Genomic DNA, 24,688 nt, shown 5'->3' with positions numbered 1-24,688 from the left:
ATATATGCTACACTCAGCAGAATACAGGTGCCGCTCCCAGCGGTGCTTAGAGAGTGATGTGGTTTTGGGGAAATGAACCCTTTTCAGGGCTTTGATATGTAACGGAAATGCCCAGCCTCTTGAATTCTATCTCTGACACCCCTTTTGTTTGTTTGTTTGTTTGTATTTATTTTTTATTTATTTATTTTTTAGATTTTTATCGAATCACCATGAGATAGTTACAGGCTTTCATGTTTGGGTTGCAATCACACAATGATCAAACACCCAGCCCTCCACCAGTGCACATTCCCCACCACCAGTATCTCCAGTATACCCCCCTTTTCCCTCCCTCCCACTGCTTCCATGGCTGACAACATTCCCCATACTCTGTCTATACTTTTGAGCATTGTGGTTTGTAATACAGATACTGAGAGGTTATCATGTTTGGTCCATTGTCTACTTTCGGCACACGTCTCCCATCCCGACCGATTCCTCCAGTCATCATTTTCTTAGTGATCCCTTCTCTATTCCAGCCGCCTTCTCCCCTTCACTCATGAGGCAGGCTTCCTGCTAAGGAGAATGATTTTGTAGCAAAGGGCTCTGTGGGTAAAGCACAAAATTACACTTCCTCTCTGGTGCCACACACACAGGATGAGGGCAGTTCCAGAAGCTCTGCTGTCTGGGCCCTCACCCACAGTGCTAAAACAAACTGCAACCACTGCTACACTGCCTCCAGGGTGCATCAGCACTGCAATTAAAGTGGGCAAGTTCAATCAGCTCACAACTGAAAATGTACACGTGCTCATGGAGTGTGAACAAAATATTAGAATACACGACCTGGAGTAATCACTGTACCCAGCACAGTCATATAAGCACTCCAGTGCAAACTGATCCTGGAAGAGCACATAAACAAGGACTACAAGTGCATGAAGCCCACTGAGTACCACAGTTGAGCCTGTGAGCACCGAAACCAAATACGCCACTGTGACTAGGTGTGGGAACACCACTAACAGGGATACATGTGACCAGGTGTGGGAACTCTGGTCAGCACAACTGTACCGTCACAGTGAAGGGAAGATAAAACAAATATAGCACTGTAGCACTGTCCTCTTGTTGTTCATCGATTTGCTCGAGTGGGCACCAGTAATGTCTCCATGGCGAGACTTGTTACTGTTTTTGGCATATTGAATACATCACGGGTAGCTTGCCAGGCTTTGCCATGTGGGCGAGATACTCTCAGTAGCTTGCTGGGCTCTCCAAGAGAGCCAGAGGAATCGAACCCGGGTCAGCCGTAAAGCAAGATAATGGATTTTCACACTTTATATGCCTGATATAACAACTTTCATTCCAGGATGATTTGATGACTGTTTTGTTTGCTTAAACAACCGTTTGGTAGCTTTCTTGATCATTCTGTTTTTATTTCTTTTTATAGCCTTTCTTGTAAAGATGTCTCTAAATAATGATTATAAAAGTAATTGAATTTTGTCCTTGTTTATTATTATTATTATTGACTTAACATGACTGCTACAAGCACAAGTTTTCATCTCTTTAAAATGTTACCGCAGTGCAATGCCCCAAAGGAATACTTTCCCTCCACCACAGTCCTGTGGACCCCACTCCCTCAGAAAATCTTTGCACTTTTTTTCATCCAATGTGTGCATGTCCATGGAATTTCCTGTAGCAGGAAATTTTAATGAGGTTTTATTTCTCCTGAATATGGAAATAGCAAAGGAAGTTTGTTTATGTTTATTATTTTTTTACAATTGGGCTTGTAGCCTTCTATCTGGGTATATTTAGAATTTATGTTTCACATTTTTTTATGTTAAGAAAATATATTAAAGTAAAGGTAAAGGTAAAGGCCCTCCCGTTGATCGTCGATTTGCTCGAGCGGGCCCAGTAACGTCTCCATTGGAGACTTTGTTGTTACTGTGTCTGGCATATCGAATACTCTCGGTAGCTTGCCGGGCTCTCCGAGAGGGGCGGAGGAATAGTATTTAGGATAAATCTAGCACTGTTCAGAGAATGAAGGAAGCAGACTCAATGGAATTCATCCTGAGAATCAAAGAAATCAAGTCAAACTGAATCAGCTTATACTAAATAAGCCTAATATAATTAGGTACAATATAAGGAGAACATACCAAAGTCTTTATAAGTTTTAAAATTTTATTGTTAATAAAAGTGTTCTTAGAATCTATTTTGATAGTTTGCTAGATGGATTTAGTGTTCAGATTGAATTTAAATGATTTGTATTAAGTGAATAACCTTGAAAAAATCAATCTCTTTATGCCATAGTTTCTACAACAATAAACTTTGAATAACAGAATGTACACTTTTGTAGAAATAAATTGAATAATTCAGTTAATGCATTCTCAAAAGGGCTGACTATAAAGCATAATTAATAAAAGATATGATCAATCCTACTCTCCTCTTCTTCCTCATGTTATTATCATTTCTATTACTGTCATCACCCTAAAATTGGTTTTCAAAGGATAGGTTTCATAAATTGAACAAGAAATGTAGAATAATCCTTGCAAGAGAAGTAGAAATTTCTTTGGATAGAATTTAATACATGTAGAGTGAACAGGGTCAGAAAAAGAGGCTGCAAATTAAAACAAAGCAAAGCAAAACAAACCTACGGGAAACAAATATGTATTTATGCAATGAAGATTCTCTAAGACTTGGTGGCCGGACAGAGTAATCTGCAAAGTACAGCTCAGAAGGCCTAGGAAACATCCTGGTAATTCCTGGCCACTGGATATGCAGTTCAATGCAAGGATCTGAGAATGTGGTACTGCTCTGTAATGCCACTCGAAGCTGAAACTTATCTGCCCTCACACTGGATACATGTGACCAGGTGTGGGAACTCTGGTCAGCACAACTGTACCATCACAGTGAAGGGAAGATAAAACAAATATAGCACTGTAAGCACTGTCCTCTTGTTGTTCATTGATTTGCTCGAGTGGGCACCAGTAATGTCTCCATTGCGAGATTTGTTACTGTTTTTGGCACATTGAGTATATCACGGGTAGCTTGCCAGGCTTTGCCAGGTGGGCGAGATACTCTCAGTAGCTTGCTGGGCTCTCCAGCAAGGAGATTCTAGGGGATTCTAGGGTTGCACCTGCTGATAATCTTAGGAGATGTCTGCATGCATGAGCCTTATCCCCTGCACTCTCTGGGCCCCCCACCAAAGACAATTTTAAGTCTTTTCTGACAATTATATTTATGTTCTAGACACTACTTTGATAATGAGAATTGGTTGAAATAGCAAACAATAATAATAAATTAGAGTTTAATATTTCCTCTGAGTAGTCATAATTTGTTATAGTTAAAATAAACTTTCTATTTAACTTGAATGAAACCAATTCCACCTGCAGTTTTGTCCTGATGTCTAACTTATGACTACACCAATCCTGTAATTAGCTCAAATAATTGAGGTAAGTGGACTTAAATTTTACCATAATTTCTCTTCCTTACTCTTTCTATGTTTGTTTTCTTTGACATAGCTTTCTACTTTGTCCTTTCAACGACAACTAAGAACATTTTAAATGTAGCAAATGCACTTTTAAAATAAATCACAATTATTTATTGAATACATACATTTTGCATGCAGAGTATAACCTGGACTCCATTCTCAGTTATAGCTTTCTCATCCTCAAGTCCCTTGCAAAATGTCGTCTCTTTAAGAATCTGTTTTTTGTTTTGTTTTGTCTTTAGGTCATCCCCAGCTGTGCTCAGATCTACATCTCGGCTCTGTATCGAGGGCCCATTTTTGGTGGGCTCAGGGTACCATATGGGGTGCTAAGGATTAAAACCAGGTCAGATACATGCAAGACAAGGACCTCATCCTTGGTATTGTCTCCCCAGTGCCTAAGTGATCCTACAAATTTTTCCTCTCTAGAAATTTGTTGTGATGACAAATTTTACTTATCAACTTGACAGTTGCAAGAGCCTTCTATTTGGTTAAATGCTAATTTTAATGTTGATCAAGATGTTGAAAAAATACACATTTTTAGCAAAGGAAAACTACTCTTCTCATGTGGTAGACCTCATTTAATCCATTGTGGGTCAGAAAAGAACAAAAGGCAAAAAAAATGAAAATCTGATATTTCTGCCTACTTTAAGTTGGGATACTGGATTTTTCTATTTTCTTGCCCTGGCAAGCATTACCTATTAAAGCACAGACTCTCCTAGATCTCTGACCATGAATTCAAACAAGAACTGTAGTTTCGCTCTTGGGTCTCTCCTGGGTCCCTATCTTGTTTCCACTGCAGATTGTGGATGTTTCAGGCTAAAAACCTAATTGAATTAATTGCTTGCAATGAATTTTCACTCCCCTTTTTATCTTTATCTATCACTCATGAATAAACAAATAAATAATACAAATAAGCAGTACTATTGGCTATCAATCACATATCAGGATTTGTGCAATATACCTCATTTCCCAATTGATTCATAGTGACTTGGATCTCAATTTCCTCACTCATGAAATGTATAAAATAATTATACAAAGCAAATTCGGGGGATAATTAAATTTATTAATTATAATGTATAAAGAAAATGGAAAGTTACACAATGTATTTAAGGTGAGCTATTTTTATTATTAATTTTGCCCTCACAAGACATTCTTACAATTTTATAGTTGGGAAACCTGGGAGTTAAAATAGAAATTAGCTTTGTTCGACATCACAGTGTCTATTACAGGGACCAGACTAAATTTCACATATGTCTGAATCTTAGGTCACGTTCTTAACTTACAGATGTCATTGAACTGATGGTCTCCAGAGAGAATTTGAGAATCATTACTTTTTGCAGCTAAAAGAATCCGAAAACCTAGTCCAGTTTGACTGAGATCAAAGAATTAGCTATGCCACTTTGATTATTAGAAAGAATAAAATTTTGCAAAGTATAGAAAAAGTTCTTGTAAGTGCTCACTAACCATATCTAAAGATTGCTCCTAGAACAACGGAAGTTAAGAAATATGAATTTGGATGAATTTTAAACTGCTCTCAAGAAGCCGGATAATGTTGATCCACATGCCGCAGAAACAAATTTTCAATGCTACCAGAACACTGCATAAGCTCTGCAGCCAAATGTGGTATCTTGACTTTGCACTTCTTCTTGTTTTTTTTTTTTTAATTTTTATTAGTGAAACACCATGAGGTACAGTTGTGGACTTACAAGTTTTTGTGCTTGGGTTTCAGTTATACAATGATTGAACACCCATCCCTTCACCAGTGCCCATTCTCCACCACTAATAATCCCAGTATCCCTCACCCCCCCCCCCCCGCCCATCCCACCCCGCCTCTGTGGCAGGGCATTTCCTTTTGTTCTCTCTCTCCTTGTGGGTGCTGTGGTTTGCAAAAAAGGCACTGAGTGGCAATCATGTTCATCTATAGTCCACTTTCATCTCCCATCCTGGGAGGATCCCCCCAACACCCTTTACTTGGTGCTCCCTTCTCTATCTGAGCTGCCTTTTCCCCTAGCATGTGTGACTGGCCTCCAAGCCATGGAGTGAACCTCCTGGTACTTATCTCAGCTATTCTTGGGTGTTAGTGTCCTATTTTGTTACTTTATGTTCCCCCGATGAATGAAATCTTTCTATGTCTGTCCCTCTCTTTCTGACTCATTTCACTTAGCATGATACTTTCCATGTAGTACCACTTGTATGTAAATTTCATGACTTTATCATTTCTAACAGCTGCACACTATTCCATTGTGTGGATGTACCAAAGTTTCTATAACCAGTCATCTGTTCTCTGGCACTTGGGTTTTTTTCCAGATTTTGGCTATTGTGAATAGTGCAGCAATGAACACAGAAGTGTAGATACCATTTCCATTTCTTAAGTATGATTTCAGTTGATCTACTAATACCCTACTGGGTACTAGTAGTAGAAAGATGCAATTGACTCTTGATACCCAATATGAGATGTATGCAAAGGAGTAGCTGGAAGACTGAATTAAGAACAAGGAGGGTAGATTCCCTCTGAAGTTCAAACAGTCATAGACCCCACTGAGAATAACGTCATTATCAGTGGCAGCATATCCAATGCATGTCATCTCCCCAGTTCACACACTAGCAGGCAGGATTCTTAGATGATTACACTAAACTGATTCATAAAATTGGTGTTATTTAGGTTGAAACGTAATCAACATATTGTCTTCATAGAGTCAGGAACCCTCACAATAATGACAAGTTCAGTAAAATGCAAATACAATTTTTATTAATTCAGTGGCATGCCAAATATAAGAGATAGAACAGTACTTTTGGCCACATATTGAATGAGAAATCATAGCCACAATACTTATAAATTAATACTTCAATTACTTAAAAAACAGCAAACAGACATTAATCCTTACTAGTTGCCAAATTCACTTTTTCCTCACCACTATGCAGGCCCCTATAGCTTGACAGAGATTTTATAAATTCATGATTACAAAAGATGTCAATGCAGTAATAGTTGCTCAGTAAACTCTTAAAATTATACCGAGAATGATCACACAATCTGTGATCTTTCGGAAGCAAGCTAAAATTAAGGAAACCGAATATCCAGTAAGTTCTTAAAAAACACCTCAACTGATCAAAAATCTGAGTGACTAAGATCTGCAGATTAAAGATTTTTCAAAGTGAGGCTATATGAGGACATTTGATGATACAAATTATTACTGATCATACAGAGAATACCATACACTGTCTTTCAGTTTCTGAAAAAAAAAAAACTATAAATACCTTGAATGGACATAGTTGATATGCTATGAACAAAATCATATCTTAGACCTTCCATGTGAGAGGAAATGGCTACTTGCCAGACGGCCTTAACAGCTGCCAAATTTCTTTGCAAGCATTAAAGGTAAAAACAAATTCTAGTTGCTGGTCGAAAGCCAAATGTAAGAAAAAATATACAGGATAATGAATATAGATTCAATTATTTTTATAATTTGAATAAATACAAAAATCAAGAGAATGCATATTTTGAAATCACATTCTAATTAAATATTACAGGATATTTAGCATAGCACATAGTGCTAAAAATCCACATGATATGGAAACATAAAATTTAATTAAATTTTCTACTTTTCATCATTGAAATCAGAAAATTATTTACCCCAAAGATTAATTTAAGGAAGATTAAAAGCAACTTAATTTTATTTTAAAAGTTAACACAAAAATAAAAATATATTAGCAGGACATTGGTAAATGTATCCTAAGAAATTATGTCCCTATATAAAAAATTTAATACAGTACTAGATATTAAATATAATAAGAATACATGTAGTAAAAACTTCATCAACATTTAAAAATAAGCATTTTTGAAATATTATCCACAGCATATGCTGCTCCTTTATAAAAATTTTCTTATTATAGTAATGATTATTTTATAATACTCTCAAATTCCATTCTCATCATTTTGGCAATTAATGAACTCAGAAAAAGAAACATAAAGAGTACTATCATTCATATTTAGTCCTTGAAACAGACATCCAGATCATTTATCAGTGTAAATTAATAAATTTCTCCAAATAAAGTTACATTATTGACTGTTATTGTTGTCACTGTGTCAATGAGTACATTCATTGTTGGGCTGGAGTGATAGCACAGCAGGTAGGGCATTTGTTTGCCTTGCAAGCCGCTGACCTGGGTTTGATTCCTCCATCCCTCTCGGAGAGCTCTGCAAGTTACTGAGAGTATCCTGCCCACCTGGCAAATTACCCATGATATACTCAATATAACAAAAACAGTACTATCAAGTCTCACAATGGAGACGTTACTGGTGCCTGCTCAAACAAATCGATGAACACTGGGAGGACGGTGCTACAGTGCTACTGTCATTGTTACTGTTGTTGTGCACATTTTTTCTCTCCTGCCTTTACCACTGAATTATCTGCATGTTTTAATCTTTCTCTCCCACTAAGACAGAGAAGATACATTTTAGATCATTAGTCATAGTAACATCTGTACATTCAGGACTTCCACGTGCCAGCATATCTGAATGACCTTAGTTACTTCTTTACAACTGAATTTTTGTCTCTGCACTCGGGTGCTTTCTTTGTATGTTGCTTACTAGAGTTTGATCCTTGCATCCCATTGGTTCCCTCAGCTCTGCCAGGGGTGATTCCTAGCTCAGTCAGGAGTAAGTACTAAGTACTAAGCACAGCCTATGTGGGCCACAAAACAAAACAAAACAGCCCACCCTCTAATTATTGCCTCTAGTTAGTCATTAAATTCAATAGCTTGGTAGTCCTTTCTACCTTTGCTTGATGCTAAGGGAACAACTACGTCTGTGGAAGAGTCCCATGCATATGGATTCAGTCGCTGTTCTTTTTTGTAATAACTGGACAGAAATCTATAGTTCATTATTTTGTGGGCTTCTGATTTATTCGACCTTTAATTAAGGGTGCATTAATAGCGGTGCATTGTAGCACTGTCTCCCGTTGTTCATCAATTTGCTCTCGCGGGCAACAGTAATGTCTCCATTGTGAGACTTGTTGTTACTGTCTTTGGCATATCAGATATGCCATAGGGAGTTTGCCAGGCTTTGCTGTGTGGGCGGGATACTCTCGGTAGCTTGCCAGGCTTTCCTAGAGGGACAGAGGAATTGAACCCGGGTCAGCCACGTGCAAGGCCTTACCAGCTGTGCTATGGCTCCAGTCCAATCAAAAACTTCGAGGAATGAGCAAAAGATCATATTACGCATTTCTGGAAAATACTGGAATCTTGATCTTTCACTTTCATTCCTGTATGTCAAACATTCACTTTATTTTAAAACTACAGCTATGCTCACACCTCCAAGAAGGACAAAGAAATCAAACCACGGTTGGCCGTGTGCAAGGCAAACACCCTACCCGCTGTGCTATTGCTCCAGCCCATGGATTAACAATGTTAAATAAAAGAAGTATAAAGTCTACAATTCTTAGTGTGGTGAATCTTTCTTGTATTCTTGTGCAAAATTGCATCTATCTCTCTTGCTATGCTAGATTGGGAGAGGGTGGCCATGTGGTATCCTAAGGACAAAAAGACAACACGAGATAGGTTATTTTTCTTCTCCTCTCCTGTCTGCTCTGCCTTCCTTCTCTTTACATTCAGTGGTTTGTAGGGTTAACTCTTGGGTGTATGCTGAGATCACTCTAGGTGTTGCTCAGGACACCATCCAGAGTTCTGGTGATCAAAGAAGAGCTGTTATATGCAAGGCAAGTGTCCAAATCCTTTTACTATCTCACGTGCCCAGAATTCTTCCTTATCCAGAATAGAAGTAAGATGAACATCTTCATCTAGTTCATCTGTCACTTCCTTATCATGTATTTTCTAAAACAAATTTTACCCAGTTATGTTTAATTATGTATTCCCCCTTTAACAAGGTTCTTGCATTCTATAATATGTGTTTTCAAACATTTCTGAAATTTGCATCACAATATATGTCAGATTCTGGTCACTAAATTTCTGTCTATTGAAAAAAAATTCTACATGGATATAATTATTATATCAATACTTGGAGAGGTTGGGAATTTTTCAGTATGCCAGAATTATATCTTTAAATTCCCAGACCAGTTCAGAATCAAAAACGTGCTAGATTTGAAGATAAAACTAACAGTTTAGGAAAACCTAGAGGTTAAGATTAATCCCTAGGGGCTGAGGCAATCTTACATAGGGTAGGGCATTCGCCTTGCACAATACCCAGCAACCCATCCGGTCCCCTGAGCACCACCAGGAGTAATTCCTGGGTGCAAAATCAGGAGTAACACTTAAGCATCGCTAGATTTGATACAAAAATTCCCCAAATCCCCAAAAGAAAGTAAACTCTAGAGGGTGCTTGAGACAAAAATCATGCACATAGAAGAAGCTGTGTTTCTGCTCTGACTGTCCCACAGAAAAGGTAAGTTCCTGATGTGCCTTCAAATATTCATGTTCCCTTCTTCCTCCTTTCAGAGTATGCTTTTTCAAGATTCTATCAATTGCCTATCAATCATAATACATAGATACATCGTTCTTCTCCAAAGTAAGATGAGTGACTTTCCATGAGATTAATACCCAAGAATAGCTGAGATCAGCACCAGGAGGATTACTCCATAACTTAGAGGCCAGCCGGGTATCCTAGAGGAAAGGGCAGTTCAGATAGAGAAGGGAGCACCAAATAAAGGATGCTTGGAGGATCCTCCCAGGAGGGGAGATGCATGTGGAAAGTAGACTATGGACTGAACATGTTTGCCACTCAATGCCTCTTTTGCAGACCACAACACCCAAAAGGAGAGAGAGAACACAGGGGATTGCCCTGCCACGGAGGCAGGGGGGGATGGGGGGATGGGGGTGGGAGGGATATTATCCATGGTGGTGGAAAATGGGCACTGGTGGAGGGATGGGTATCTGATCATTGTATAATTGAAACCAAAGCACAAAAAATTGTAAATCTACAACTTTAAAATAAATAAAATAAAATAAAGGGGAAAAAAAAAGATGAGTGACTTTCCTTCATTTTAATTTGATGTGGAATTTTTATGCTATAATAAAATAAATATATCTTGCTTTTAATTAATTATTACACACCCATCATCACACGTTAAGACGAAAGCAGGAATCAGAAGTGTGAAGCAGAGCCAGAAAAGAAATGCATTATAAAGTGATTTTACAGAATCCTAAAATAGCTAGATTTGAACAGAACTTAGTAATGGTAAAGGCTGCATCTTTGTTTTAGAGGGGTGAAAAGCCAATAAGAGAACTTGTTTCAAAATAAATGTAACCTGACCAAATGAAATATTTCAAAAACATGACTCTAGAATACGCAGAGCTGAAGTGCCATGCTCAGCCTCAAAGGTGGTAAGAAGACTCTGAAATAGCCCCAGAAGCAGGCCAAGGAAGACAGACCTGATAAGGCAACCAAGCAGAGACAGAAGGAGGAACAGGGGAACCTCAACAAATTAAAAGTCAAAGCTTCTGGGAAACACCCTCTGGCCACGGGAGGATTAAGAAACCTGGCAAAAAGTAAGTTGTTTCCTATGCTTCAGGCAATGGTGATCTTTAATTTTATTCCTAGTTAAATACCTGGATTTACTGCATGGTCTGTGTTGCCAAGAGTGGTTAGAATAAAGTCTTTGGGAACCTGATGTACATTTAAAAATAAAATTATAAAAAAAAGAAAAGAAAAAAGAATGTGTAGAAGATCATTCGTAAGAGCTATAAGAATGTTTTTAAGTAATGTCAAAAAGTTTTAGTATAGTCATACACAAAGTAATCTTAGCTACAGTGCAGGTGCATAAAAGACATATGTGAATGCATTTTTAACACACACTCATTAAGATAAAAGAGATACTCTTTCTTTTAATTTTGTTGACATTATATGCCCCCATATGTTAAGTGCTCAATTAGTTCATGGCACTAATCAGGTTTTGCTTCTACTCCTTGTTACCTGCCACATTCTAATGTCTCTGATTAGGATATGCTTTTTGTTGTTTTTTTTTTCCATAGCACTGTTCATCCATCCTCAATAGAGCATAATAGAATCACCAGTAATATTTCACATTCCAATCTCCAGTAATCCCAGACAAAAGCAGTACCATATTATGTTTAGTTTAGTAACTCAAAACAAGCATGCTACAACTCTTTGTTGAGTAAAACAGTAACTACAGAAAGAGGAAGAGGGTGAAATATGTCTGTGTTTATGTAGGAGGACAAGTAAGAAGGAATAAGAAGGAAGGACAGAGAGAGTTGACTAGTGGGAATTGGGAAATATTTCTACTAGTTATCAGTCAGAAGGGTGATACTAACTAAACTTTTTAAAAAGGCAAACATAATGGCTTCATATACTCAGATCCTTCTTTTTATTTTCTGACTACTTGTGCAACTTTTAATATGTTTACGGACTTAGTAATTGTTGACTCATGACAGTAATGTGATTTTTTTTAACTTCAATGTCATGTTTCTTATAGAAAAAAAAAAACGAAGAAAAGGTTGGCAAATTTTTTTCCAGAAATCCTTAGTTTTCAGCTATATCATATTGAAAATTGCAAAGTGAACAACATGTCAACATCATATTGTCACACAGATCTCAAAGTACTGGAGCATATCCACAAGCTATGCAGGTAGGATTCCTGAGTTCAATCCCTGTCCCTTAGCACAGTCAATCTGCTGCCCAAAATAATAGTGTAAAATTTATGAGACAAATAGTCCATTGTATGTACTATCTGTTAAATTCCATCTAACACTGTTTGATGAATAATAACACCCATGATACGTTTCTCTTGGGTTAAACAAGAGGGTTTTTTTTTTTTTAATTTAAAGAAAGGGCTGGAGCAATAGCACAGCGGGTAGGGCGTTTGCCTTGCAAGCGGCCAACATGGCCGACCCGAGTTCGATTCCTCCGCCCCTCTCGGAGAGCCCGGCAAGCTACCGAGAGTATTCGATATGCCAGACACAGTAACAACAAAGTCTCCAATGGAGACGTTACTGGGCCCGCTCGAGCAAATCGACGATCAACGGGAGGGCCTTTACCTTTACCTTTACCTAAAGAATGGCTATCCACAGTTAATGTTATTTTGTGCAAATGGTTATAAAAGTTGAAGTGGGTGTCAGATAATCAAATTCAACTAAACTGGTGGGCCAATTATGTGCTTGTGATATCACTGGCTTTTTCAATGATAGGAAACGTCTAGCAAAGATGAGCACAAGAAATGAATAAATACATTGGAGCTACAAGTGACTTTTTAAACATTTTATTTACTTAGTGTCCTAAGGCAGAGTGTTTAAAAAATGACAACTATTCTGAGCTAGGTAAAACAACTAAGCCCAACAGTACCTGGTATATAACTGAAGCAGGCTATTAAATGAAATGTTATCTTGACAAAACCAAATAAATCCTGGATACTTAGAAACAAGACTAATGTGGCACTTCATGGGAAGACACACACACACACACAAACATACACCCACACCCACATGTATCCACACCCTTACACACACACACACACACACACACACACACACACACACACACAGACACACTCACACACACACTGGCCAGTAAGCATAATAAAATTATTCTGAAGAAAGCTATGCTACAAGCAGAAATCAATTCTACCGACTAGAAGTAAAAGTACTTCTAGTTTGGAAATTATGCACCAATAACTTCCTTTGTGTGCTATCCCTCCAACAACATCCAATCTTAAGAGCTGGACACCTGACTTTCTAAACAAAATCACCATATAACAGATTCACCTTTACTCATCTTTTTCAGTCTATCTGCAGAATACACATTTCATAATCTGCCCATGTACACGTTTTGAACCTTATTTTTCATGTCTTTCTGTAATTTTTCCTGCTACTACTGAACTTTGTTAGAATACATGTTAACTATAAAATACAACGACTTGATTTTTTTAAATCCTCTATGCAGTCAAAGTACCAAATATCAAAATAGAGAATCTTGAGCAATTACAAGAAAAATTTGGGCTGAACATGACTTTGAACTACAGCAACAAGTTGTGCATAATATAACAGCTTCTATATGAATCACTCTGTAAGGCCCGTCCTTAACTACAGAGCAGGGCACAATTGTTCTCTCATCAGCTCCTGACCCCCATTGTCTCCCCTCTCCCCCAAGTCCCTCCTGACGGAAAATGTCATACCAAGGGGCAAGGCTTACTTTTCTAATTATATGAAAGGAAATAGAGTAAGGTGAATTTATCCTTCAGGTTTTTTTTTTTTTTGCATCATATTAAATGAGTGAAATGACTTCCTGTTTCATGGGGCATTACTTAACTTTTCTTTTTTATTCATAATGGCAATCTGCTGATAGATTTTCACAAGTGTCAGATAGATTAATAGTATTTACTACATTAATCACCAAAGACATATTTAAACAGGTTATGTAAACTTGTCTCAGTATGCTTAACATTTATAATCAAATATGTTTCTGGATCAGTCAGAATTATCTAGAATAAAATACACAGGGGGTTGGTTTTAAAGGAAATGTACTTTTCTATTTTTATCAATATCTTGTTTATGAGCTCTAAAGTCTGAAAATTAAGGAAGTGTGTGGTCCAAGTTCTAAAGTGGTCAACAGGCAGAATTTCATTATGTTTGAAGAAGGTGAGTTTTTGTTCAGTTATAGACTTCAATTCAGTGGATACAATCTACCCATAATATGGCAGAATTATTCTTATCTGGGAAAGAGAGAGAGAGAGAGAGAGAGAGAGAGAGAGAGAGAGAGAGAGAGAGAGAGAGAGAGGCACCTTCACAAAAAACCCAGAAAATGTTTATGTTTGATTCACTATATGGGCACATTGGCCCAGCCAATATGACACATGAAATTAAACATCAAAGAATGTGAGTTATTAAATATATTTATGAAAAACAGTCTCACTTAGTCTGACATTTGTACCTGATTTAAAAATAGAAACCAGGTGTTGAGTAGAGAGTTATATACAGCATGAACATAATGTTTATAATTGTCATATCTAACCAATATAAATCTAGTGACTCAAAAATTAATACCCTTTCTGTGTTATGGATTATTTTTATAAAAGTTATTGACTGGTATTCTGCTTGAGCTTTTCACTTTACGCCTGCCAAGAGTGAAAGCCTATTCCAAGGCCAACTTATATTTTCTGTTTCATTATTTTATTATATTATATGAGTTGATTAGGTTGTTGTTGCAGCTGCTGTTTTTTGTTTGTTCTATGGCCACACCCAGAAGTGCTCAGAGCTCAGTCCAGGCTCTGTGCTCAGGGAGCACTCCTAGGGGAACTGACATTACTATGTGGGGTGCTGGGTATTGAACTCTGGTGGGCTGCATTCATGGTAAGCACCCTACACACTGTACTATCTCTCCAACCTTTGTGTTTTATTATTTTATACCCCATGGCTGAGAACCATGATAAATCTTAAAACAATGGAATATAGAATGACATCTAAAAAATATATACTAGGGACAGAGAGATACCGCAGCGTGTTAGCTGCTGACAGTAAACTTGGGTTTGGTGTCATCATCACAACATGTGGTTGTCCTCAGTAGCACAAGGAGTTAAACTTAAAGAGCCAGGGGTCAGCTATAGATATAGGTGGGTGTAAGAAAAAAAATCGTTTTCTCCAGGCCACAGCTGAGTGTGCTGGCATGCGTGCTTTGCATTCAGCAAAACTGGGTTTGATCCCCAGCAGCCCGGTACCCTGAGTAAACTCCAGAGTGAACCCCTGAGCACTGAGCTGTCAGTAGCTACTGAGAAACGTTGGACTTGGCCTAAAGATCAAAGACAAAACAAAGGTTTCCTTTAAGAACCATTTGTCTGCCATGATCCCTTCAGTCTACCCAGTTACCAAGAAATCACAAATACGTAAATTCCTACCTTTTATCTAGCATGCATTTAACTAAAAAGACACTTTTGTAGGAATAGGACAAACATATTACCTGAAGTGGTAGATAGTGATAGTACACTTTAGTAAAAGGAAGTGAACACAAAACATATGAATATACCAGTAAATAGCTTCATATAATACTAAGTACTGGGAGTTGGAGAGATAGCACAGCGGGAAGGGCGTTTGCCTTGCATGCGGCCAACCTGGGTTCGATTTCCAGCACCCCATATGGTCCCCTGAGCACTGCCAGGAGTAACTCCTGAGTACAAAGCCAGGAGAAACCCCTGAGCATCACCGGGTGTGATCCAAAAAGAAAAAAAAAATATTCTACTGCATTTAAAAAAAAAACTACTAGGTACTATAGTCTAAAAAAAACAGAATAGAATGGTTAAAGGTCAAAATTCATCTTTTGGGCCATAGAGGGGAGTAGTCAGCATTTATTTCTGGCTTTGTAATCAGGTATCACTACTAGTCTTGTTCAATGTTCCTCTTCCTGGGGTACGGATTGAATCCAGGGTGGTCATGTAGCAGGTATGCTCCTTCCTTATACTTTTTCAGACCGCTGAGGACTCTATTTTGAACTATTTGTTTCAAATTGATTTAAAGAAATTTTGTTGGAGGTAATGTATGAACAAAATGAGAGAAATTAATACAAAGATGTGAATGAGTTGAAAAATAATGGGAAGAAGAGAAAACATGTAAGTGATATAGAAAAATAAGGTGACACTCTCAGGAGATGTGGCTTTTAAAATTCATTAAGAAAAATAATATATTAATGATGGAAGAAAAACTTAAAACTAATAAAATGCAACGGAATGACAGTATCTAAATAACTTTCAGCAGACAATGGGCTCATGAGAATGCAGACTAGAACACTAAGAAAACACTGGTCCAGCAGGCAATCTGTACCTGTGAGGCGAGTGCATCAGCAGCCTGATAGCACCTTCAAACTTCCAGATACCCCCAAATTTCTGCTGGGCTTTTGGCCAGACCCCAAAAACTTGAGGCAAAGTTTACCAAGAAAGTAAACGGCCAAAAGTTAGGTATGTGGGAGACACACCCACAAACCACCTCTGGCCCAGCTATATAATTGGAGGCATGGCCTCTCTGGTTCCTGACTGAACTGCTTAATGGCCATGATCCCAGAGACTCAGAAAAGAATCTTGGAAACCAAAGGTTTTTGGCAGAAATGTGTCCTGTTCCTGCAATAGGTTACTGGCGCTGGGCCACTCTGGGTGGGAATAGGTTTTGTGCCTTGGCCTGTTCCCCCTGGTGGCCTGGTGACAGCCATCCTCCATAGGCCACTGGACAGGCAGAATTTGGTCTGCAGTGATGAAACATGTGGGGCCTCACCAGATGGGGGTAGAACCGGCCCTTTCCTCCACATCCCAATGAGACCCCGAGTCGCCGCCTACAAACAGCCTCTCTGGCTCCTGATCAAGCTGATTAACGACCATGATCCCAGAGACTCAGAAACAAATCTTGAAACCTAGTGGCTTTTGACAGAAATGCATCCGGACCGCATACAAGGTGGCCACTGCCTCAGAGAACATTGGAAAGCCAGGTATGGGCGGGAGGCGGTGATGGGGCAACTACATGGGAAGTGAGGCGGTACTGGCTCATCCTTCACGCCCTACTGAGGTCACGAGTTGCCCCTCACAAGCGGCCCTCCGGCATGGCCATGGCTCCAGAGGCAAAAGAACTTAGTCCAGAGCCCGGCAACTTGCGGCAGAAAAGTGAATCGAACATGCATTAAATTACGGTGCCATGCTTCCCCGGGAAGGGAAAGGGTGTTTTTCCCTTCTGCCTTTTCTCCCCTGGCAGCAAGGTGACCACCGCCTCAGAGCTTATTGGAAAGTCAGGTATGAGCCGGCGTTGAAGGGGCAACTGCAGTCTCATGGGAAAGGGGACAGTACCAGCTCGTAATTCAAGCCCTACTGAGGTCATGAGTTGCCCCCCACGAGTGGCTCTCCGGCACAGCCATAACACCAGACGCACAGAAACCAATCTCGTAATTATCTGGCTCTTTGCAGAAATCCAAAATTGTGCAGCCACTCCTGCGGCCGCACAACATTGTATGATTCTCATAACCAGCTATAGAAAACAAAGTCTTTCACAATGCCTTTTCAGCAATTCTGATTGTTTGGGGGGAAATTCTAAACAATAATGGTGTATCTTTTGTCGAAATAATGAATGTAATCAATGCAGAGAAGAATTAAGTAGAAATCATCTGCCTCATAGGCATTGGGAGGGTTGAGAGGGGGGTATATTGGGGTTCTTGGTGATGAAAAATGAGTACTGGTGAAGGGAAAGGTGTTTGATCATTGTATGACCGAGACTTAAACCTGAAAGCCTTGTAACTTTTCCCACAGTGATTCAATAAATAAATATAAGAAGAAAAATAAATAAATAAAATTATGAAAAAAAAGTAAGGTGGAGTTCATGCCCAATTCAATCAGCTAATCAGTGGCTGAATAAATGGCAGGACTCCTACATAAAATAAAAAAAAGAAAAAGAAAACACTGGTGAGGCTATTTTAATAGAGAACTGAGAGATCATGACATGAATGAGTAGTTATAACAAAAACAACAAAAAAAAAATACTGCCTGACCAGAAGATATAGAGCCAATGAAAATACATATTTCTCTACATAATACCTTAAAAAAGTTATCTTACAATGTGTTTTCTTTCTTTTTTTTTTTTTTTTTTGGCTTTTTGCATCACACCTGGCAATGCACAGGGTTTACTCATGGCTTTGCCCTCAGGAATTACTCCTGGCAGTGCTCAAGGGACCATATGGGATGCTGGGAATCCAACCCTGGTTGGTTGCGTGCAAGGCAAATGCCCTTCCCGCTGCACTATTGCTCCAGCCCAATGCCTGTTTTCTTTGCCCTGGAATGGATACAGAAAGATTTAGAAGGAAAAAAGAAGTCTCCCACTGTTTGGTTAATGAAGATCTAACAGAAGAAAATTAAGGTTGAGAGACTAAATTTTGTCACAATCAAAGAGCTTAAGTTCACAATCCAGTCCCAGTTCAACGGCCACATTCAACAGCACTTTGGAGCCAAAAGATCCAAATTAAAAGATGAATTCAGGAACTTACTATGTTGTGCTGTTAAAAATTTATTTGCCGTCTCTAACCTCAATTTTGGGCTGAGCGATAGCACAGTGGTAGGCCGTTTGCCTTGTAAGCCGCCAACATGGCCTACCCGAGGTCGATTCCTCCGCCTCTCTCGGAGACCCCGACAAGCTACCGAGAGTATCTCACCCCCCTGGCAAAGCCTGGCAAGCTCCCTGTGACGTATTTGATATGCCAAACACAGTAACAACAAGTCTCATGATGGAGACATTACTGGGCCCACTCGAGAAAATCGATGAACAACGGGAGGACTGTGACCATGAACCTCAATTTTCTCTTTCCAAAAATAGGACATTTTGGGGCTGGAGCAATGCCACAGCGGGTAGGGCAATTACCTTGCATGCAGCCAACCTAGGTTCAATTCCCAGCATTCCATATGGTCCCCCGAGCACCACCAAGAGTAATTCCTGAGTGCATGAACCAGGTGTAACTCCTGTGCATCGCTGGGTGTGACCCCCCAAACAAACAAACAAACAAACAAAAAACAAAAATAGGACATTTATGCTTTTTACATTTTTTTTTCATTTATCCTGATTTGTAATTCACTATCTGGTGTCATTGATGAAACTGGTCCTATAAAAGAGTTTTCATGAACTGGTCATGTAGAGCTATTTGGAAAGTTGAATGATTTGAAATTATTCTATACACAAATCCTTGGGGAATCTTTAAAAAATGCATATTTTTGAATCCAAGCTCTTGGTGTTCTGAATCTCAAGTCTACAATTAAGTTCCTTAAATTTATATTTTTATTAATAATCTCACAGTTTGTCATTGGTTTCTGACTATTTGCTTTGTAAAGTTAAAAAATGCAGTAAGTTTCAGCATGATGCGTAGACCACTGAAATTTCAAAGGGATATCACTTGACTATTGTTCCTAAGACAATTGATGACTCCTTGACTTCCTACATGCTCATATGACATCCAACATCTATTCAGAAGTTCTCTGTCTGCACTTTGTCTTTTCTGTCTGATTTCTTCTGAGTAATTGATATTTCTTATATAAAATTCAACTTAATTCCCTACTTATTCAGTTACTATTGCGATGGTTTCAATATATTGTAAAAGACTTACAAAGCGTCATTTGTAACTAGTGCTTGTAACTCTTATTTTTATGTTTATTCTTATTTTGCCCTTGATTTAGACTCTTATTTGTCCTACTTTACATGCAAATCACCATTTTCTCACTGAAGTCCTTGCTTTGTGTGATTTGAAGTTAATGTTTCTCCTAAGCACAGTCACTTTAGGGTTAGAATTGATTAGTAGAGGCATTTTTGTAATATAAAGAAACTAGAAAAGTAACTACTACTTTTAGAAGATTATAACAGAAAGAATATATTAACAGATATAGAGGTATACAACACTAAACAGATTTTTCTAATTTTTCTGTGAGTCCAGTTCTTCCTGTTATTGTTCCTACTGATCGAAGTGATTCTAAACTCATCACTGGTTATATGACTTTGACCATGAAGAAGTGATAGGTCCAAAATGCAATTATATTTTCATGTAGTTCTTGCTCATGTCCCGTTTTGGTGTTTTTCTTTGGTAACAGATATACTTGGTTTTTGATTTTCACCAAAGGCTCTTCTCTGTCCACCTGGGTAAGAACTTCAGACAAATCTCAAAAACAAATTCCTCTTCCAATCCTCTCACTAATTGCTGAAAAAATTTACTTCTGGGCCTCTGGGAGTTCAGACAAGCGAGTACTTGCCTTGCATTCTGCCTACCTGGGTATTTCAGAAGTTACCCAGAGCACTGCCATAAATGATACGTGATTATAGCGTAATCCAAGGAGCAAGTCCTGAGAACACACAGGCATAGCTCCCAAATAAAAACAAACATAAAATTTAAAAAACAGTAATAACAAAAAAAACTTCCACTTATATTGCTCTCATGTTTGATGAAGTATAATTCCTGTAATAAAGCACTAAGTCCACAAGTAGCTGTGCTTTCTTAACTAACATAATACAGATGCACTAGTATTGTAGCTATAAAAAAAAAACATCAATACTGTTGTAACTTTTCTTATACCTCAAGTATAAAAAAACACAGGTGTATGCTCATTAAATTGACTATTCAGAACTAAACATTCATATGTTATAGTACAGAAGGAACTCTACAAAGAAAAAAAAACAGTGTTGGGCCTGAATAACAGAATTAACTTTTACAACACACGGTTGTAAGTGAAAGGACCAAGTTTGACTCCCTGAACCACATGGTCCCTCCACCAAGTAACATCTCATTCAAAAACCCAGATGTAGAATCAGTCCACCAATGGACATAACCCACACAACAAAGAAAAAAATATTAGAGTATTTTTTGAGTGACCATGAGAAAAAAGAAATGCATAAATCTGATATTTCTGTTTCATTCTAGAAAGAAAATTTAATATTAAAATCATGAAACTTTTCCTTGGTCTTTTGACCTAGAATCTAAAATGAAGAGTATAAAAAAAACCTCTCTCCTGAAGACTTTTGGCTTATAGCCTTTTAGATTCTGTCTTAAGAGATAAATGCCAAGGTTGATTGAAATGCACAGACGAAGGGAAGATTTACCATTGCAAATTGCGTTAACCTTCTTACTGCATGACTGGTCATCACCAAGAGTTCAGCCTTCCAGATTGCAATCATATATAATATCAGAGAATTAAATCACCCATTACCACACCTTCAAACACAGCCTTAGTTAATGTACACTTAGAATTCTGAGTAAGTTTTTACTGAACAAGAAATGTGCAATCAACTGAGAGATTTCAAAGTCTCCTGATACTTTTCTTTCCAAAGAATCACAAAGCAGTGCCCATTAAAATTAGGCAGAACCACAGATGCATATGAAACTGCATATATAAGAGATTTTCACAATGCCTATTCAGAGGATGAGTGATGTCTGATTTCCGAAGATTTTATTAACCCTAAGTTTCTCTGATTTATCCTTCGGTTAAACCTTATATGGACTCATATTTTTATTATTCTAAATGCTTTTTATTTAATATGATCCAATGTCCACTATAAAGTCACATTTAAATGACACCAATGGAATATAACAAGAAGTGGACAAAAAGTTATATTAGAGGTCACCCATTTATAACAGTATTTAGTCTTAATTGATAGTCACACAGGTTTCCTGTGGCATTATCACCATTTATGTCAATCAGTTTAGTTCTTAGGAAATCTGGGCCTCCCTTTTCAGAAAAAGGGTAATTTAATCAAGATCTATAAAACATGTATTTTTGAGTTTGCTAGTAAGTTCAGCAATAATTTTGAACTGATTTCTCATAAAAGGAATTGTACTCTTAAGTGAGAATTGTTAAATTTTTTCAGATCTTGGAAACCACTGCCCTGATTATTCTAAAGTTTCCATTGTAGTCTATTATTGTTGTATACTCATCTTCCTCTATCACTTGAATTATATTTTTCATATTTCTTGAAGGTCAGTTGTCTGCCTTTAATTTTCATATTCTTTTTTTTCTTAGTTGCTTCGTGTGTGTGTGTGTGTGTGTGTAAAAGGGAGATTTTAGGGAGGGATGTCATTACCCAGAAGTTCTCAGCACATACTCCTGATTCTGTGCTCAGGAGTTAATTTTTGAAAATGCTTTGGTAGCCATGTGCAGTGCCATGGATTGAAAAGGGGCAGCTGTGCATAAAGTAAGTGCCTTAAATATTGTACTATCTTTCTGGCCCAATGTTTATTTATTGTTTGTCTTCTCTTAGTTTTAAAATGTTAGTATTTTTTCCATGTTATTTTAGTAGTTATCCTAATTTTGTTGTTACTGTGTCTGGCATATCGAATACTCTCGGTAGCTTGCCGGGCTCTCCGAGAGGGGCGGAGGAATCAAACTCGGGTCGGCCATGTTGGCTGCGTGCAAGGCAAACGCCCTACCCACTGTGCTATCGCTCCATCTTGCCTGCATGGCAGAGCCTGGCAAGCTCCCCATGATGTATTCGATATGCCAGACACAGTAACAACAAAGTCTCCAATGGAGACGTTACTGGGCCCGCTCGAGCAAATCGATGAACAATGGGAGGGCCTTTACTTTACTTTACTTTACTTTATCCTAATTTAACTTGGAAAATTCAAAGTTATATAGCCTCAAATCTATCAAAATTTTATTTTAATTACTTTCATGGAGGTGAATTTGTGGATGAACTTTTTTCATTAAGTTCAAGGATAATTTTTTCTCTTCACAAAATTTTCAATTCTTATTTTATGTCTTTATTAATTTAACCATATGTTTACCAATCTAATAGCTTATTCTTTTTTTATCTTCTCTGTCATTCCTAATGGTATTTTTTTCCCTTTTTCTTAAATTATGCTTTTAAAATACTAATTGTGTTATTTCTTTTTTCTTTTGGTTTTTCAGTTTATATGACAAATATGGGCTGGAGTGATAGCACAGCAGTAGGCGTTTGCCTTGAGCGCAGCCAGCCCGGATAAGCCAGGTTCAATTCCTCCACCCCTCTCGGAGAACCCGGCAAGCTACTGAGAGTATCTCACCCGCATGGCAAAGCCTGGCAAGCTACCCGTGACGTATTCAATATGCTAAACACAGTAACAGAAGTCTTAAAATGGAGACGTTCCTGGGCCCGCTCGAGCAAATCGATGAACAGTGGGAGAACAGTGCTTATTTATGATAAATATATCCTATTTTTGGAGGTGGGAGGGCAAGCTTAAGGGACTTGAGTGTTAGTACTTGCTCTGCAGTCAGGGATTACTCCTGGCAGGCTCAGGGGATCATACCGGGTACTAGGGATAGAACCCGTGTTGGCTATGTGCAAGACAAACACTATACTTGCTGTACCATTTCTTGGCCTCCAAGATGCCTTTATAAAGGATTCTTTTCTATGGGAGAATTGGATAAAAACAACTGCTTTCTCCTGAAAGATGTTTTACTTGGTATGATATTTTAAACTAGCTTACCTTAGTGAATATTTATTTTATTACGTTTTAGTTTGTTTTCGTTGCTGGTGAAAAGTTTATTTAATTTACTAGTCACGTTCTATACTTTGTCATAGTCAGAATCTTTTTTGGGGGGAGGGCCATAAGTTGTGATGACTTACTCCTGGCTTTGTACTTGGAGATGTGGGGCAGAACCATATGTGATTTTGAAGAGGGCTGTATACAAGGTAAGCACCTCAGCCCTGCACTATCTTCTCATCCTATTTTCAGAACCTTTGAATATTTCATTTTGTTCAATTTCTGCAATTTCATTGTGATATACATGATAGTGGAAGAGAAATGCATCTACTTTCTATGCTATTGTCGCTCTACGAGAATTGATCTTTTTGAAGTATGTTTAAAAGTAACCATTAATTATTTACAGAATTCCAATCCTTATGGAAAATGGCATGAATAATATAACAAAGATAGGACTAAATTTTACTTTAGCTCACCAGCTCGCAATATCTTGCCATATCTGCTTCACCCCTCTCTTTCTCCACACTAATATAGCAAATATTAATTTGTTTTCCAAAATAGATCACATATATCAGAATATTTCAGCATGCCTCTCTCAGGAGTAAAGGACTGCAGCCTCATGAATATATCTGATGGAAATCATTATAAACAAGCATCATCCAATGTACATTATATATTCAAATTTTGCCAGTAATACTAGTGATTAGGCACGGCGACTACCATCGGAGAGCCCGGCAAGCTACCGAGAGTATCTCGATATGCCAGACACAGTAACAACAAAGTCTCCAATGGAGACTGTTACTGGGCCCGCTCGAGCAAATCGACGATCAACGGGAGGGCCTTTACCTTTTACCTTACTAGTGAGTATCTTTTAATCTATTGGGCAGATAAAGTAACATATATCACATTTAACTTTTTTGTGGGGGTGCTGCACACCAAGTGATGCTTAGGGAAGACTCCTGATCTTGCATTCAAGTGTTATTCTGGCAGGTTTCTAGAGGCCATATGAAATTTCACAGATTGAATCTGGGTCCTCACAGTATCACGCAAGTGCCATACCCGCTGCAGTATCTCTTCAACTTCCACATCTTACTATTATGTCCCCCTTTTTATGCATTCTCTAATTTTGGAGAGTTGAGATTATTTCCCTTTTTATGCCTTATGAACCATTTGAAAAACTCAGGCCAACTGTGCTGTAAAGCGTATTTTATTCAAGAATAGCTTCCAGGGGAGCCTAATGTGACAGCAGGGAAGGAGTTGATGAGAAGCTGGGTGTTTGCCAGCATGGATAGTTAGGTGTGGCAGATACTTGGCACGCAGAG

General features: G+C 38.2%; 1 protein-coding gene across 2 annotated transcripts in view; it reads right to left on the bottom strand.

The window, feature by feature from the left end:
- DPP10 (dipeptidyl peptidase like 10) overlaps positions 1 to 24,688 on the bottom strand; it is a 671,828-nt gene that overhangs the window by 145,369 nt on the left and 501,771 nt on the right. The window lies entirely within an intron of this gene.

This window comes from Sorex fumeus, unplaced genomic scaffold (assembly GCF_029834395.1).
Source record: "Sorex fumeus unplaced genomic scaffold, SorFum_2.1 ptg000035l, whole genome shotgun sequence".
NCBI lineage: Eukaryota > Metazoa > Chordata > Mammalia > Eulipotyphla > Soricidae > Sorex > Sorex fumeus.
Note: the sequence above shows the minus strand (reverse complement) of the source record. Positions and strands in the feature narration are given on the sequence as shown.